This window comes from Lotus japonicus, chromosome 3 (genome assembly GCF_012489685.1).
Source record: "Lotus japonicus ecotype B-129 chromosome 3, LjGifu_v1.2".
In the NCBI taxonomy this organism is placed as follows: domain Eukaryota; kingdom Viridiplantae; phylum Streptophyta; class Magnoliopsida; order Fabales; family Fabaceae; genus Lotus; species Lotus japonicus.
In genome coordinates, this window is record NC_080043.1 from 30588760 (window position 1) to 30601042 (window position 12283).

The window sequence follows — 12283 nt, forward strand, 5'->3', positions numbered from 1 at the left end:
TTCAAGTAGATCAACAACCAGAAGCAACGTACATTCACCAAAGCAAATATGCCAAGGAACTTCTGAAGAAGTTCAATATGTCAGAATGTACTCCTGCTAAGACTCCAATGCATCCTACGTGCATTCTGGAAGTAGAAGACACAAGTTCAAAGGTTTGTCAGAAGCTCTATCGTGGTATGATATGCTACCTACTCTATCTGACTGCATCCAGACAAGATATTCTCTTCAGCGTTCATTTATGTGCTCGTTTCCAATCAGATCCTAGAGAAACTCACTTAACTGTTGTTAAGAGAATTCTTCAATATCTGAAAGGATCAACTAACCTAGGATTGATGTACAAAAAGACATCAGAGTATAAGCTTTCAGGTTATTGTGACGCTGACTATGCCGGTGATAGGACTGAAAGAAAAAGTACTTCTGGAAATTGTCAATTTCTAGGAAGTAAGCTAGTCTCATGGGCAAGCAAGAGGCAATCTACAATTGCTCTATCTACTGCATAAGCAGAATATATCTCAGCTGCTATCTGTAGCACTCAGATGCTCTGGATAAAACATCAGCTAGAAGATTATCAGATCTTTGAGAGCAATATCCCAATTTATTGTGACAACACTACTGCTATATCTCTAAGTAAGAATCCAATCTTACACTCAAGGTCAAACACATCGAGGTAAAGTATCACTTTATTAGAGATTATGTTCAGAAGGGCGTACTTCTTCTGAAGTTTGTGGATACTGACCATCAATGGGCAGATATTTTCACAAAGCCCTTAGCAGAGGATAAATTTAAATTTATTTTGAAAAATCTGAATATGGACATTTATCCTCTATGAAGATTGATCAGAACCTCTGACTATGATGCTTCTATATCAGAAGTTGTTTAGTTCAGAAGGTTACTTAATCAGAGGCTAGTACCCATTGGTATTACTTCTATGATAAGTCATCAAACACGTGTCAGATTTACTCTGATATCTTGTTTCTTGTGCCTATAGAGCTGAAGCTGCTGCCAAAGAAGCTAAATTGGAAAAGCTTGTTGCTAAGGCTGATGATATGGCCAGAGCCGCTGGTGCAAGATTTGGAGCTGCCAGAATTGAAGCTGCTCAGAAAGAGGCTGATCGCCTAGAAGCTACAAGCTCTGAAACAAGCTGCCAAGTTAGAAGCTGAAGCTGCTGCCCTGAAGGCCATTGCTCTTACTTCTGTTTCCACATCTGCTGAGGATCTGCAAGCAACTTCTGATCTGAATGAAAGCTCTGCTTTAGTCGTTGTATCTGCTCCTAATACTTCCTCAATTCCAGATGATCCGTCTGCTTCTGCTCAACCTGACTTAAGTGCCATAGTGCAAAGGTTCGATAGCGTTCAGAGGCAACTAGATCAACAAGCTGTGTTCAACAAGAGTGTTGAAACCATGTTCGCTGACATTCTCAAGAAGCTTCCAGATCCCAAACTTTAGTATCTTAGGATTTCTTTTTCCTATTTTCCTGCTTCTGATTCCTTTTGTTTCTCTTCATTTTGCAAACTTTTTTAAAATATCTTGTTAAGTTTTTCTTGATTATTTATGTGTTCTCTTTATTAGTCTTATTTACTATTTTATATTCTTACTTTTTATTTTCTAATAATTGTCACATTCTAACATCACACATACACACAATATAAACGAACATTCTTTATTCATTGAAAAGGGACGAGTACATCTAAAATGGAGGATTTATCCTCATATCATGGTAACGCTCTAGCATTACCGCTAATTGCATATCTATTGGCTGCCTCTGACGAATCAGTTGCGCCATTTCATTCTCGCACTCTTCCTTACGCTCCTCTGTGTCGTCTTCTCGAAGCTCTAGTTCCCATTCCCAACTGATAAGTGCCAAATTTACCTGATTTTCAATATTAATTTGGGTACTTATCTGTTCTAAATGTGTAAGTTATCTTTCAAATTATCCCTCAAATAGGTTAATTTAGTAAGTAGATAGTTTATATATAGATATTATGTAAGATATGTTAGTTTTATCATTTAGACTCTTTAGTTTTTATTGTAGGAGAAAAGTCAAGAAGATCCAACTATTTGAAGATCAAAAGGGGCTAAACATATTGAAGTTCGCTTAAGCCAAAAGTTGGCTCGCTTAAGCCAAACTACATGGCAGTAGCAATGGCAGATATATTGAACTTCGCTTAAGCCAAATGTTGCCTCGCTTAAGCCAAATTACATGGCAGTAGCAGTGGTTCTGGAAGACAATTCGGATTAAGCGAGAAATGGTCTCGCTTATGCCAAAGACCTTACCTGAACGTGAAGAAACCTGCTCGCTTAAGCGACACCTTTATCAGCTTAAGCGAGATTGCTGTCCTGTTTTATAAAAAGCTCGACCAAATCAGAATTTAATCATCTCTTGACATATTTTGGACCTCTTAGAGAGAAAATTGCATAGAGAAGAAGGAAAGGAACTTTGGGAGCTTTGATCCACCATCCATGGTGCTGGAGACACACCGAGGACGGCACGGGTCACCGCTTTCACCTTAGTTTCCTCTTGTAAGCTTTGTAAGCAATCCATGGATATGGGTTGCTAAGTTTCTTTGTTGGTTTTGGATGTAGCCCTTAACTATGATTTGTTCTTCTTGATTTCTATATGAAAATATCGTTTCTATTACATGATTCAATGGTTTTCTCTTGTTCTTAATGCTATGTTTTAGTTTGCGCACCTAGAACATATCGATTGATTCGGCGTAAGAGCGGAAGCTACGACGTCTAGAGTCCGACCTAGAGTTAATCATCTAATAAATCTAATTGCTAGGAATAGAGTTAGGTTTGTTAGTCCCTTAAACATCTGAGCTTAAAGATAACTTAGCTTTTCTATGCATGTGAGGAATCAATGTTTAGGAAAGTAAGTTATAGATATCCACTCATGTGAGAAATCAATGAAGTAGGGTAGAAATGGTGTAGATGAATCATGGATAGGAATGAATATTCATATAGAATCATAGGACACTAATAGTTAAACGGTGAACTCCAATTCCAACAGCTTTCTCTCTTGATATCAATCGTTTTACTCTCGCTTTGTTTAATTTGAATGTGTTTTGGTCACCGAAACAATTATCAGCGTTTTGAAAATCTATTGCTTGGGTAATTTTACTAAAGAACAACATTTGTGTTAGCAATTCCCTGCGGATACGACAAAACCCTATGCTATACTACAATTGAATCTTGAGGATTTTGAAAGTAGTATTAGTGTAGAAAAATCTTTCAACACCAACCACCAATCTGCCTGGTGATTTCAGCCTTCTCTCAGAAGAGCTCGCCAAGCTCCTCCACGTATTCCAGAAAGATGCGAAGTGTCGCATCAAGGACCGGTTCCAGGCCCATTCCAAGCAACCGACAGACTAGCTGCCAAATGCTAATCACCGTCGTCCTACGGTAGTAGAGAGCAGCATACATATTCTGCTCAAAAGCTCTCTCTCTCTCTCTCTCAACTCGTTAAGGGCTCTCTCATAGTTTTCCATGTTGATTCTTTTCGAGTATGTTCTCCTCACTCAGAAATCTCTTTCTATTTATACTCTTGGAACGCTCACTAGCATTTAACACTGAAACACCTTCCCAAGACACCGTTACCAAGATCATCTTTGAATATCTTAAAAGTCTTTTGACCGGTGGTAAACTTTGTCTCTTCCTCTCTGGCCAGTGTTCTTCATCTCATTGATAATACTCATTATTTTCTGTGTGTATTAATTATCTTATTTTCCTTATTCTCCTCTGAAGAGAAGTCTCTACACTTGAATGCCACGTTTTTCACACCCAAGATCTTTTTGACAAAAACGGGGAGTACAACCCAGAGTGTTTTGATGTGTTATTTTTATCTTTATTTTTGGAGAATTTAAGTGATCAATCATTATAGCTATAGATCTTTAATAAGGCTCAAGGAATACATTTCACTTCAGTTGAAGTGACCACATACTCTGATTATATGCTCTGATTCCTTAGTAGCTCTGATACTTAATAGCTCTGATACATATAATAGCTCTGATACATATACCAATGCTTACATCATTATGTACAAACTATTATTTGCCTGACTCTGATTGATATATCACTCTGATCACTTTATTAATTCAAGCTCAGAATCTAGATTACTCTAACGTTTTTATTAAGTCATAGATTGAGGGGGAGCTTAGCTCAGAATCAAGCTCATGACTTGGGTTCAGAACGAGCTGCATAAACTATATACATCAGGATAAGTTTAACTCTGATACCTTAAACTCTGAGTATATTCAGTTTATTGTTTAAAAATTGTTCATCAAAATACTTGGTTTTGTCATCATTAAAAAGGGGGAGATTGTAAGACCAAGATTTGGTTAGGTGGTACAACTCTAAGTTTTGATGATAACAAGTTTATTATTATGTATGAACAATTATAGTACTCTAACGTTTGACTTTTTAAGCTGTGACAAACATGCTCTGACTCTGATTCAAAGACGATATATTATTCAGAAGTTGAAGACCAAGAGTAACCAGCAGAACACTTCTGCACTTAACTACGTTCTTCTGAACGGCAGCAAACGCTTCAGACGCTCTGAAGATTATAAGCTCTGATGTTGACTCTGAACGATCCAAGCTCTGAAGTTCTGAAGACCAGATGTTCTGAAGAACGGTCCAGAAGCTGAAGAGTCGGAAGCTCTGAAGTCCAAGAGTAAGCTGACTCTCAAGACCAGAAGCACTTCTCGCTCTGAAGGCCAGATGTTCTGATGAACGGTCCAGAAGCAGAAGTTCTGATGATCTGAAGATCCAAGCTTCTCTCTGACTGATCACACAAGCTTCACAAGTTCCAACATGAAGCGACGCCCAAGATCAAGAGTCAACTAGGCTAAGGCATTGTCATTGTCATTCGTACAGAAGCAAATGTACTATTCTGACTGCCTCACCTACGACGATCAGCCACAGCAGGCTCTGAAATTTCCAAAACTACCCTCCAACAGACAGATTCATTCAACGGATACACATGCTAAACCTTGGAGTATTTAAAGGCTGAAGACTGAAGAAATCAACTAAGAAACTTTGCACATCCAAGTGAAATACTCTCAGCGAATATCTTAGCAATATTTCTTCATTGTTCTTAGTGTGTTTACTTCTGCTTATTAAGAAGCATCTCTTTGTAAACCGAAATCTTTCACAAACTTTGTTTATAGATTTCTTGAGAGACCAGTGAGGTTAGAATTCTTGAGAAGACTAAGGCAAGGTTGTCTTAGTGCTGCTAGTTCATTGTATTGTTAGCCATTGAGTAGGTTGCTAGTGCAGTTGTAACAATCATTGAATAGTGAATTGTCTTCATTCTAAGAAGGAAGAAATCACCTTAACGGGTGGACTGGATTAGCTTGAGGGATTTATCAAGTGAACCAGGATAAAATCATTGTGTGCTTTTCTCCTTCCCTTAACTCTTACATCTTGTGATCCTCGGTCTGAAAAGATTATCTTTAATCTTAGAGGGGAAGTTCAAAAAGCTAAAAACCCAATTCAAGCCCCCCCTTCTAGTGTTTTTCATACCTTCACTAACTTGTTCTCCCTAGTGATAGAAAGTTCCCAAATTCAAATCTCAACCAAGTGAGCTTATAGAAACATCAAAACCCTATTTCTTCACATTTGCCTCTAAATTTTATCTTCAAGATATATTCGTTATTGTGTGTGATTGATTATACAGACTTATTAGCAAGTGATTCATAATCAACAGTGTGCTTCCGTTTGGGGTTTTTGATGGTGTTGGTGTTGGGTGAGAGGGGATGAGTTGATTTCAATGTTAAGTCTCACATTGCTAATATTGATAAAGGAATAAAGAGGTTAAAGAAAGCATCTTTGAGAAGTCTAACATTGCCTAATATTAAAGGGTGGAAAGTCTAATGATATTACATATATATATATATATATATATATATATATATATATATATATATATATATATATATTTTTAATACAACACACCAAGTACTAACACCACACTAGGAAACTGTTCCTGGGTTGTTTTGCCTTGACTTGTTGATCTTGGTCCTCTTATGGCCGAACAAACAAGTGTTGTTTTGAAAGGATTTGCCTCAGAAAGATTTGTTATTTAAGTGTGTGCATTGTGGGCCGGCTCTCTTTTTTGGGAACGCATCTAGTGCATGACTGATGGACTTCCGGAGAAAACTAAGTAGAAAAGATGATTTAGTTTCAAGTGAAATGAAATGTCATTTGTTGAAGAAATATATATGGAAACAAAAGGAACTAATGAGCCAATAACAAAGACAACCAAGAGAGATTGAGACACCATGTATTTACCCAAAATCTTAGGGCATTCGGTATATGAGTCGCATCTCATTTAAAGTCTTCACCTCAGTCATTCTATTAACTAATACGTGACTCTAACTCACACTTGAATTATTAACATTCTACCTCTCAAATGAGAGTCATGATCATATTATCATGCTCTCCCTCAGCAAAAGCTATCTACATATCGTGGTTCGCTTCACTGCGTAGGACGACTTCCATTACAAGTAGTCGTCATCATGACTGCACCAAGCATCGACTCTGAATAGCGGGTTAAAAGTGAAGTCTATGTGATGTAATAATTTACACATGCATAATATTCATTTTCTTCCTATTGGTTTTGACAACGATATAATTTTTCTCTATTTTATAGTTTTTCATATTATATTCTTGTGTTATTGATTATGTGCATGCTCTTTCAGTTTTCCTTTTATTTTGTAAGTGTAAGTGAGATAAAATAAAAAGAAAAAAAGTACGAACGAGCCAAGACACTTTTCGAAAACTCTTTGCAGATTGAAGAGTTGGGTAAATAATTATCCTTTTACAAACTACCAGCCGCACCGATTAATTTAATTGGGAAATACGAATGATTATTTTTCCATAGATCACTGCCAGTGCTTGTGACACATCACCAATGTTTCAGATTTTGGATTAGCTGCATAACAGTTTTTCCTCTTCAAGGTCTATATATTCTTTCAGAAAAAGAAAAAAAGGTCTGTATATGTTCTTTTAAAATTATTTATTTTTTCAATGCGTGTTTTGCTTTGACAACCTTGAAACAACCTCTCAAATTTTCTAATTAAGATGTAGTAGTTAAATCAATTATGGTATAGAGTGTACCCTCAACTTGTCGTACTTCAAAATTACAGTACGTAATCACTATGTCTCATTAGCTTGACTTTTCATATATAGCAACCAGTAATTTCCTCTATCTAGCTCCATCGAAACGGAGCTTGGTAATCTATTCTTAATGAATTGTATTTATTAATTAAGCTCAATCATGAGATCTTGGTTATGAGATCTTGGCTCTCTTCAAAAGTGGTTTGTCTTTCTAATTTTTCCCATTGATGGGTGTATTAGCCTCTTAAAGTGTATTGGTGATAAGTGTGCTTTGTATGTCATCTTTTGTTTTAATTAGTGATCTGTTATTTGAAGACATTATCTTTAGGATCTGATATTTTCTGATTAGACAAATGTTAGAAACACTTTTTTTAACATTCTTTTATTATTCTTTTATTGATTAGTTAAAATTTAAGTGAGATCTACTAAAATTAAGAAGCTCATATATGAATGTGTGTAAATGTCTTTCAACACTTTCTTCACCTTGTCTATGAATGTGTGTAAAGGTGTGGTTCTTGACAAGTTTTTAGGTGAAAAGACACATGAATAAACCGATCTCGTACCCGAATGAGAGGTATTCCGAGCATGTATAGTTTTAAGACTATACAACTGATAAGGGCATAAAAGATTTGATTGGTACAATTCATGGCAACAAGGTTCATTTTCTTTTTGGGAGTACAACTCATAAAAATTCCAAGGTTATGGAGGATTGCCTTGGAGAAATATTGGGATGGGCGACCTTCTCGAAAGTTTTCTTAGGAAGGGCGTGGATGAGAGCAAATCGTGCTGGAAAGACTTGTGCTATTACCATGAGGTCAGTCATCAGATTGAGATGTTACAAATGGTATCAGACCCAATCTCTCTCAATACAGTGTCGTTTGGGGAAGAACCAAGTGTAAGCTAGTGGGCATGTGACATCTGCGATCGACGAGGGCGGGGAGTGATCACCGATGCAATGAGAAGGCACAAACAAGGAGCGCCTCTTGACAAGACTTTTAGGCGAAGGGACACATGAATGAACCGATTGTGCACCCTAGTGCGAGGTATTCTGAAGGTGTGTAGGTATCAAACTATACAGTGATGAAGACATAAAAATATTTGATTGGTACTACTCATGACAAAGAGGTGCATCTTCTTTTCGAGAGCCCAACTCATAAAAACATTAAGGTTAAGTGTGATTGCCTTGGAGAAATATTGAGATGGGTAACATCTTGGAAAGAAGCACGTGACTAAGGATAAAGCGTGATGGAAAGACTCATGTTATTACTGTGGGGCAAACCGTTAGATCAGAATGCATGTACACTTAATTGAACTGAGTCTCCATTTCTCAAAAGAAGAGTTTTGGAATTTCAAGAAACCATACGAGAATAAAGAAAAAATAGGACGGAGGATGGAGCTTGTTTATGTTCGAAAATGGGTAAATGGTCACATTGGTCCCTGGAAGTTCCCACCGACTTCAGAATCGTCCCTGGATGAATTTAATTAGGCTCGCGGTCCCCAGAAGTGGCAAAAAATAGTCGTAGTAGTCCCTGACGTTAAAATCCCCTAACGTCTGTTAACCATTTACTGACATGGAATTTTTTTTTCCCCACAATCAATGCCTACGTGGAAATAGAAAATGTTGCCCCCTAAAATTAAAGATCCAAAAGAAGTCAAATTGGTCCCTAGGTATGTGTTGGATTCTGATTGGGTTAAAATGAGGTCACATTGGTCCTTGCTACAATCTCCCTCCATTTTAGAAACTCCTCCTATTCTCCATGAAAGAAGAACGTTGGTGAAGGTTGAGAGAGAGAGAGAAGAGGGTGAATCGGTTGTGCTGTGAAGAAGATACTAGTTGGAAGCTTGGAAGCTCTCTTGCTCGCTGGTGTTGTGAAAAATCGCTCTGTCGCTCACTGAGGAAGAAGAACGAAGGAGAGCGAACCCTTCGTTTGCAGCGTCAAGGTATGTCTCCCAAACCCCAAGTCCTTGCAATCTGCAGTTGAAAGTTCTTACCTTTATGCATGTTAACCCTAAATTTCGACACATCTGAACCTTGTCTGCGATTTTGAAGTTCAAGTTATGATTTTTATGGAAAAGATATGAACTTTACGGAAAAGACATGAATTTTTGTGGAAAAGATATGATTTTTATGGTTTATATGGTTCTCTGAAGTTGGTATGTTGGTATATTAGAGTTGGGTTTGGGGTTTTATAAGGAATGAGATTGATTGTGGGTGTAAGATTGTGAAATTTTGAAACCCTTAAGATTGTGAAACTCTAAGATTTTATTTTGGTATTGTGGTGTAGATGGATTCAAGGATCACTGTGATATTGATGCATGGTGGTGAGATAAGTTTGCATGTGGATGGCACTGCCTCATACTTTGGGGGAACTATGTGTGTGTGGGAGGATCTTGATTCTGACAGGCTGAAACTATTTGATCTGGAAGCTATGGCAAGGGAACATGGATGAGGAGGAAGTTATTACACCCCCTGTGATGGAGGAGGTTGAAGTAACCCAGAATGCCCCCAATGGAACTCCTCAGACACAAGCACCCCAGGTAAAATGGTAGCATTCTCTTCTCTTTAATATGACTTATTTCATTATAATAATTAATGTTAATTTTTTTTTACATGTGATAGGAACTTAATGATGCAAGCAATCCAATGAATGAGGATGGAGTACATAATGAAGCAGAAGATCAGAATGAGACACAAGTGAATCTGAATGAGAAAGGGAAGGCAAAGGCTATTGAATCTGATGGTAGCAAGAGGAAGAGGAAGCAAGGATGTGTGCCTGACACAAGTGGATCTGAATCTGATGGTAGCACAAGTTCAGGAGGAGATTCAGATCCAACTTATCAAGGAGAAACAATTGAACAAAGTGAGTGGTCTCTAGATGAGGACCTAGGCAGCTACAAAAGTGAGGACCTTCGTAGTCCTGTCAGTTCAGATGATGAGGCCAACAATTACAACAAAACACAATTTTAACAGTTTGATGAGGTTGCTGGATTTGGCAAGGTGAGATTAGAACTTGGCATGGAGTTTGGTGATTTGGAATCCTTCAAGGAGGCTGTGAAGGATTATACAATTGATGTTGGAAGAGAGATGAGATGGATTAAGAATGATAGCATAAGGGCAACAGCTGAATGTAGAGTGGAAAACTCTCCCCGGAGAATTTATTGTGCATGGTCCAAGGCAAGATTGAGTTTTCAGATAAAGAGCTTTAATGAGGAACATACCTGCAACAGGACCTTTAGGAACAGGGCAGCAAACACAAGTTGGTGCACCAAGAAGCTTGAGAAAAAACTCAGAGTGACCAATGTGACCATTTACCCATTCGAAAATCCTCCTCTCCACCATGTTTCCTACTCTTAGGTTTTTAGATCAAGTTTTTATTTAATCAATTTTTTGCAAATTTTATGAAAATTAAAAGTTTACTATTATTTTAATACCAGCCCCGACCACCTGATCGATCATGGTCTGTTTGGTTTGAGTCCATGACTAAAAAGACATCAAATTTGAACTAATCCAGCCCAATTTTTCTTAATCGGTTTGTATTTATAAATGATCACAACCCGACCAGAACCGACTTGTGTACACCAAATACTTTACCTTAGAAAGTGAAAGTAAGGACAGAAGAAAAAAAGAATGAATTGTAATTTTATTTTATTTTGAAACATAGAATGAATTGTAATTTAATTTGCGTTTACCTGTGGTTAAGACTTGAAAGTGATGTTTTGAATCAGAAAAATTACTTGAAGAAAATGCAGAGTTGTAGTTATCAATTAAAAGTTAATCAACACACACAAATGATGACTGTAATTTTGTTTTATATAACATATGACTGTAATTCTTTATTTTGTACGTTTCCAATCCGAGGGGTTGATCATAGCTATATCAATTGCTTTATTTTTCTCTTCATTCTAAGGTTTTTTTCCTAAACTATAGTGCTTTTGTTCTGAATAGAGGATGCTACGAGAAACCTACATTAAACTTAGCCTGCTATTTGTTATAGGTCCGAATAAAATATAAGTTCAGTCAACCTACCGCTACGTCTCAAAAAAGCAATTAGAATAGCAAAAGATATCGTTATGAAGAGGTATCTTTTTCTGTCTTTTTACATGAGTGCAATTGGTCTTTAATTTGATTCCAATAATTAATAAAATTCGTTATTACTTCCTTTGATTAACAAAAACAAAGTTCACATTAATGAAACATTGCTGGTAAGGAATTTTACTAAGTTCATACACACAAATCTGGAGAATACCTTGGTGATTTGACCCCTCAGGCATCACTTTCTCATACACACATACATGTAAAATTAATTGTAAATACTTGTCAGTGATAGCAGAAATTCAGATGTCTCTTTAAATTTCGTTGGCTTTCCTTTGTCCTTTGTGTGTAAGAACCCTGCATTGCTTATTTCTTTTGAGGGGTTACTGGTTTCAATTTAGTTAGAATTTTGTAGTCTCTATTCAAAGGGCTATGTTTCCTTTCAGAGACACATGCATATGCAAAGTGACCCTAACCTTTGCTGAAAAAGATAGCTGTCGCTTCTAGCTTTGCTTAGAAGTTGTAGAAAGCTATTACTACTTTGAATGCCACTTGTCCAATTGGGCTTCTTCCTCCTAAATGGCCAAATATGTTCCTAAGTGTCTCTAACAGGTAGAGGCGTAGAGCATTAGAATTAGTTGAGTGACAAAGAGTAGTGGGGTCAGTCAAAGAGATTGTTTGTGTATTTTGATGTTGGAGCTAATGCAAACATGATTTTACGTATTTTAATAGACTAACTAAGAAGTTATAATTTATCACGTTGAGTTTGACAATTAAAAAAACAGGCTTTTGTAACACGTTGAATTCAACATATCCATTTTGAATTTAACGAAAATTTAAACGCACACTTGATTTCTAGGTATCCTAGCTAGTGTCGAAACTTTAACCAAACTTTAACCAAATCCTATTTAAAGTGGGGTTGATTATATCACAGCAAGGAGACCTTTCTTACTGTATGTTTATGTGCTAAATTTCAATCAAACCCAACATTCCTAGGAAGTTAAAAAGAATGTTCGGTTTTCTTGTCACAAATACTACCATTGGACTATTCTATTAAAGAAGTTGTGCTATGTTACGAACAGAATTGAAAGGAAAAATATATGTGAGCTTCTTTGGAGAAAACTTAGTTGC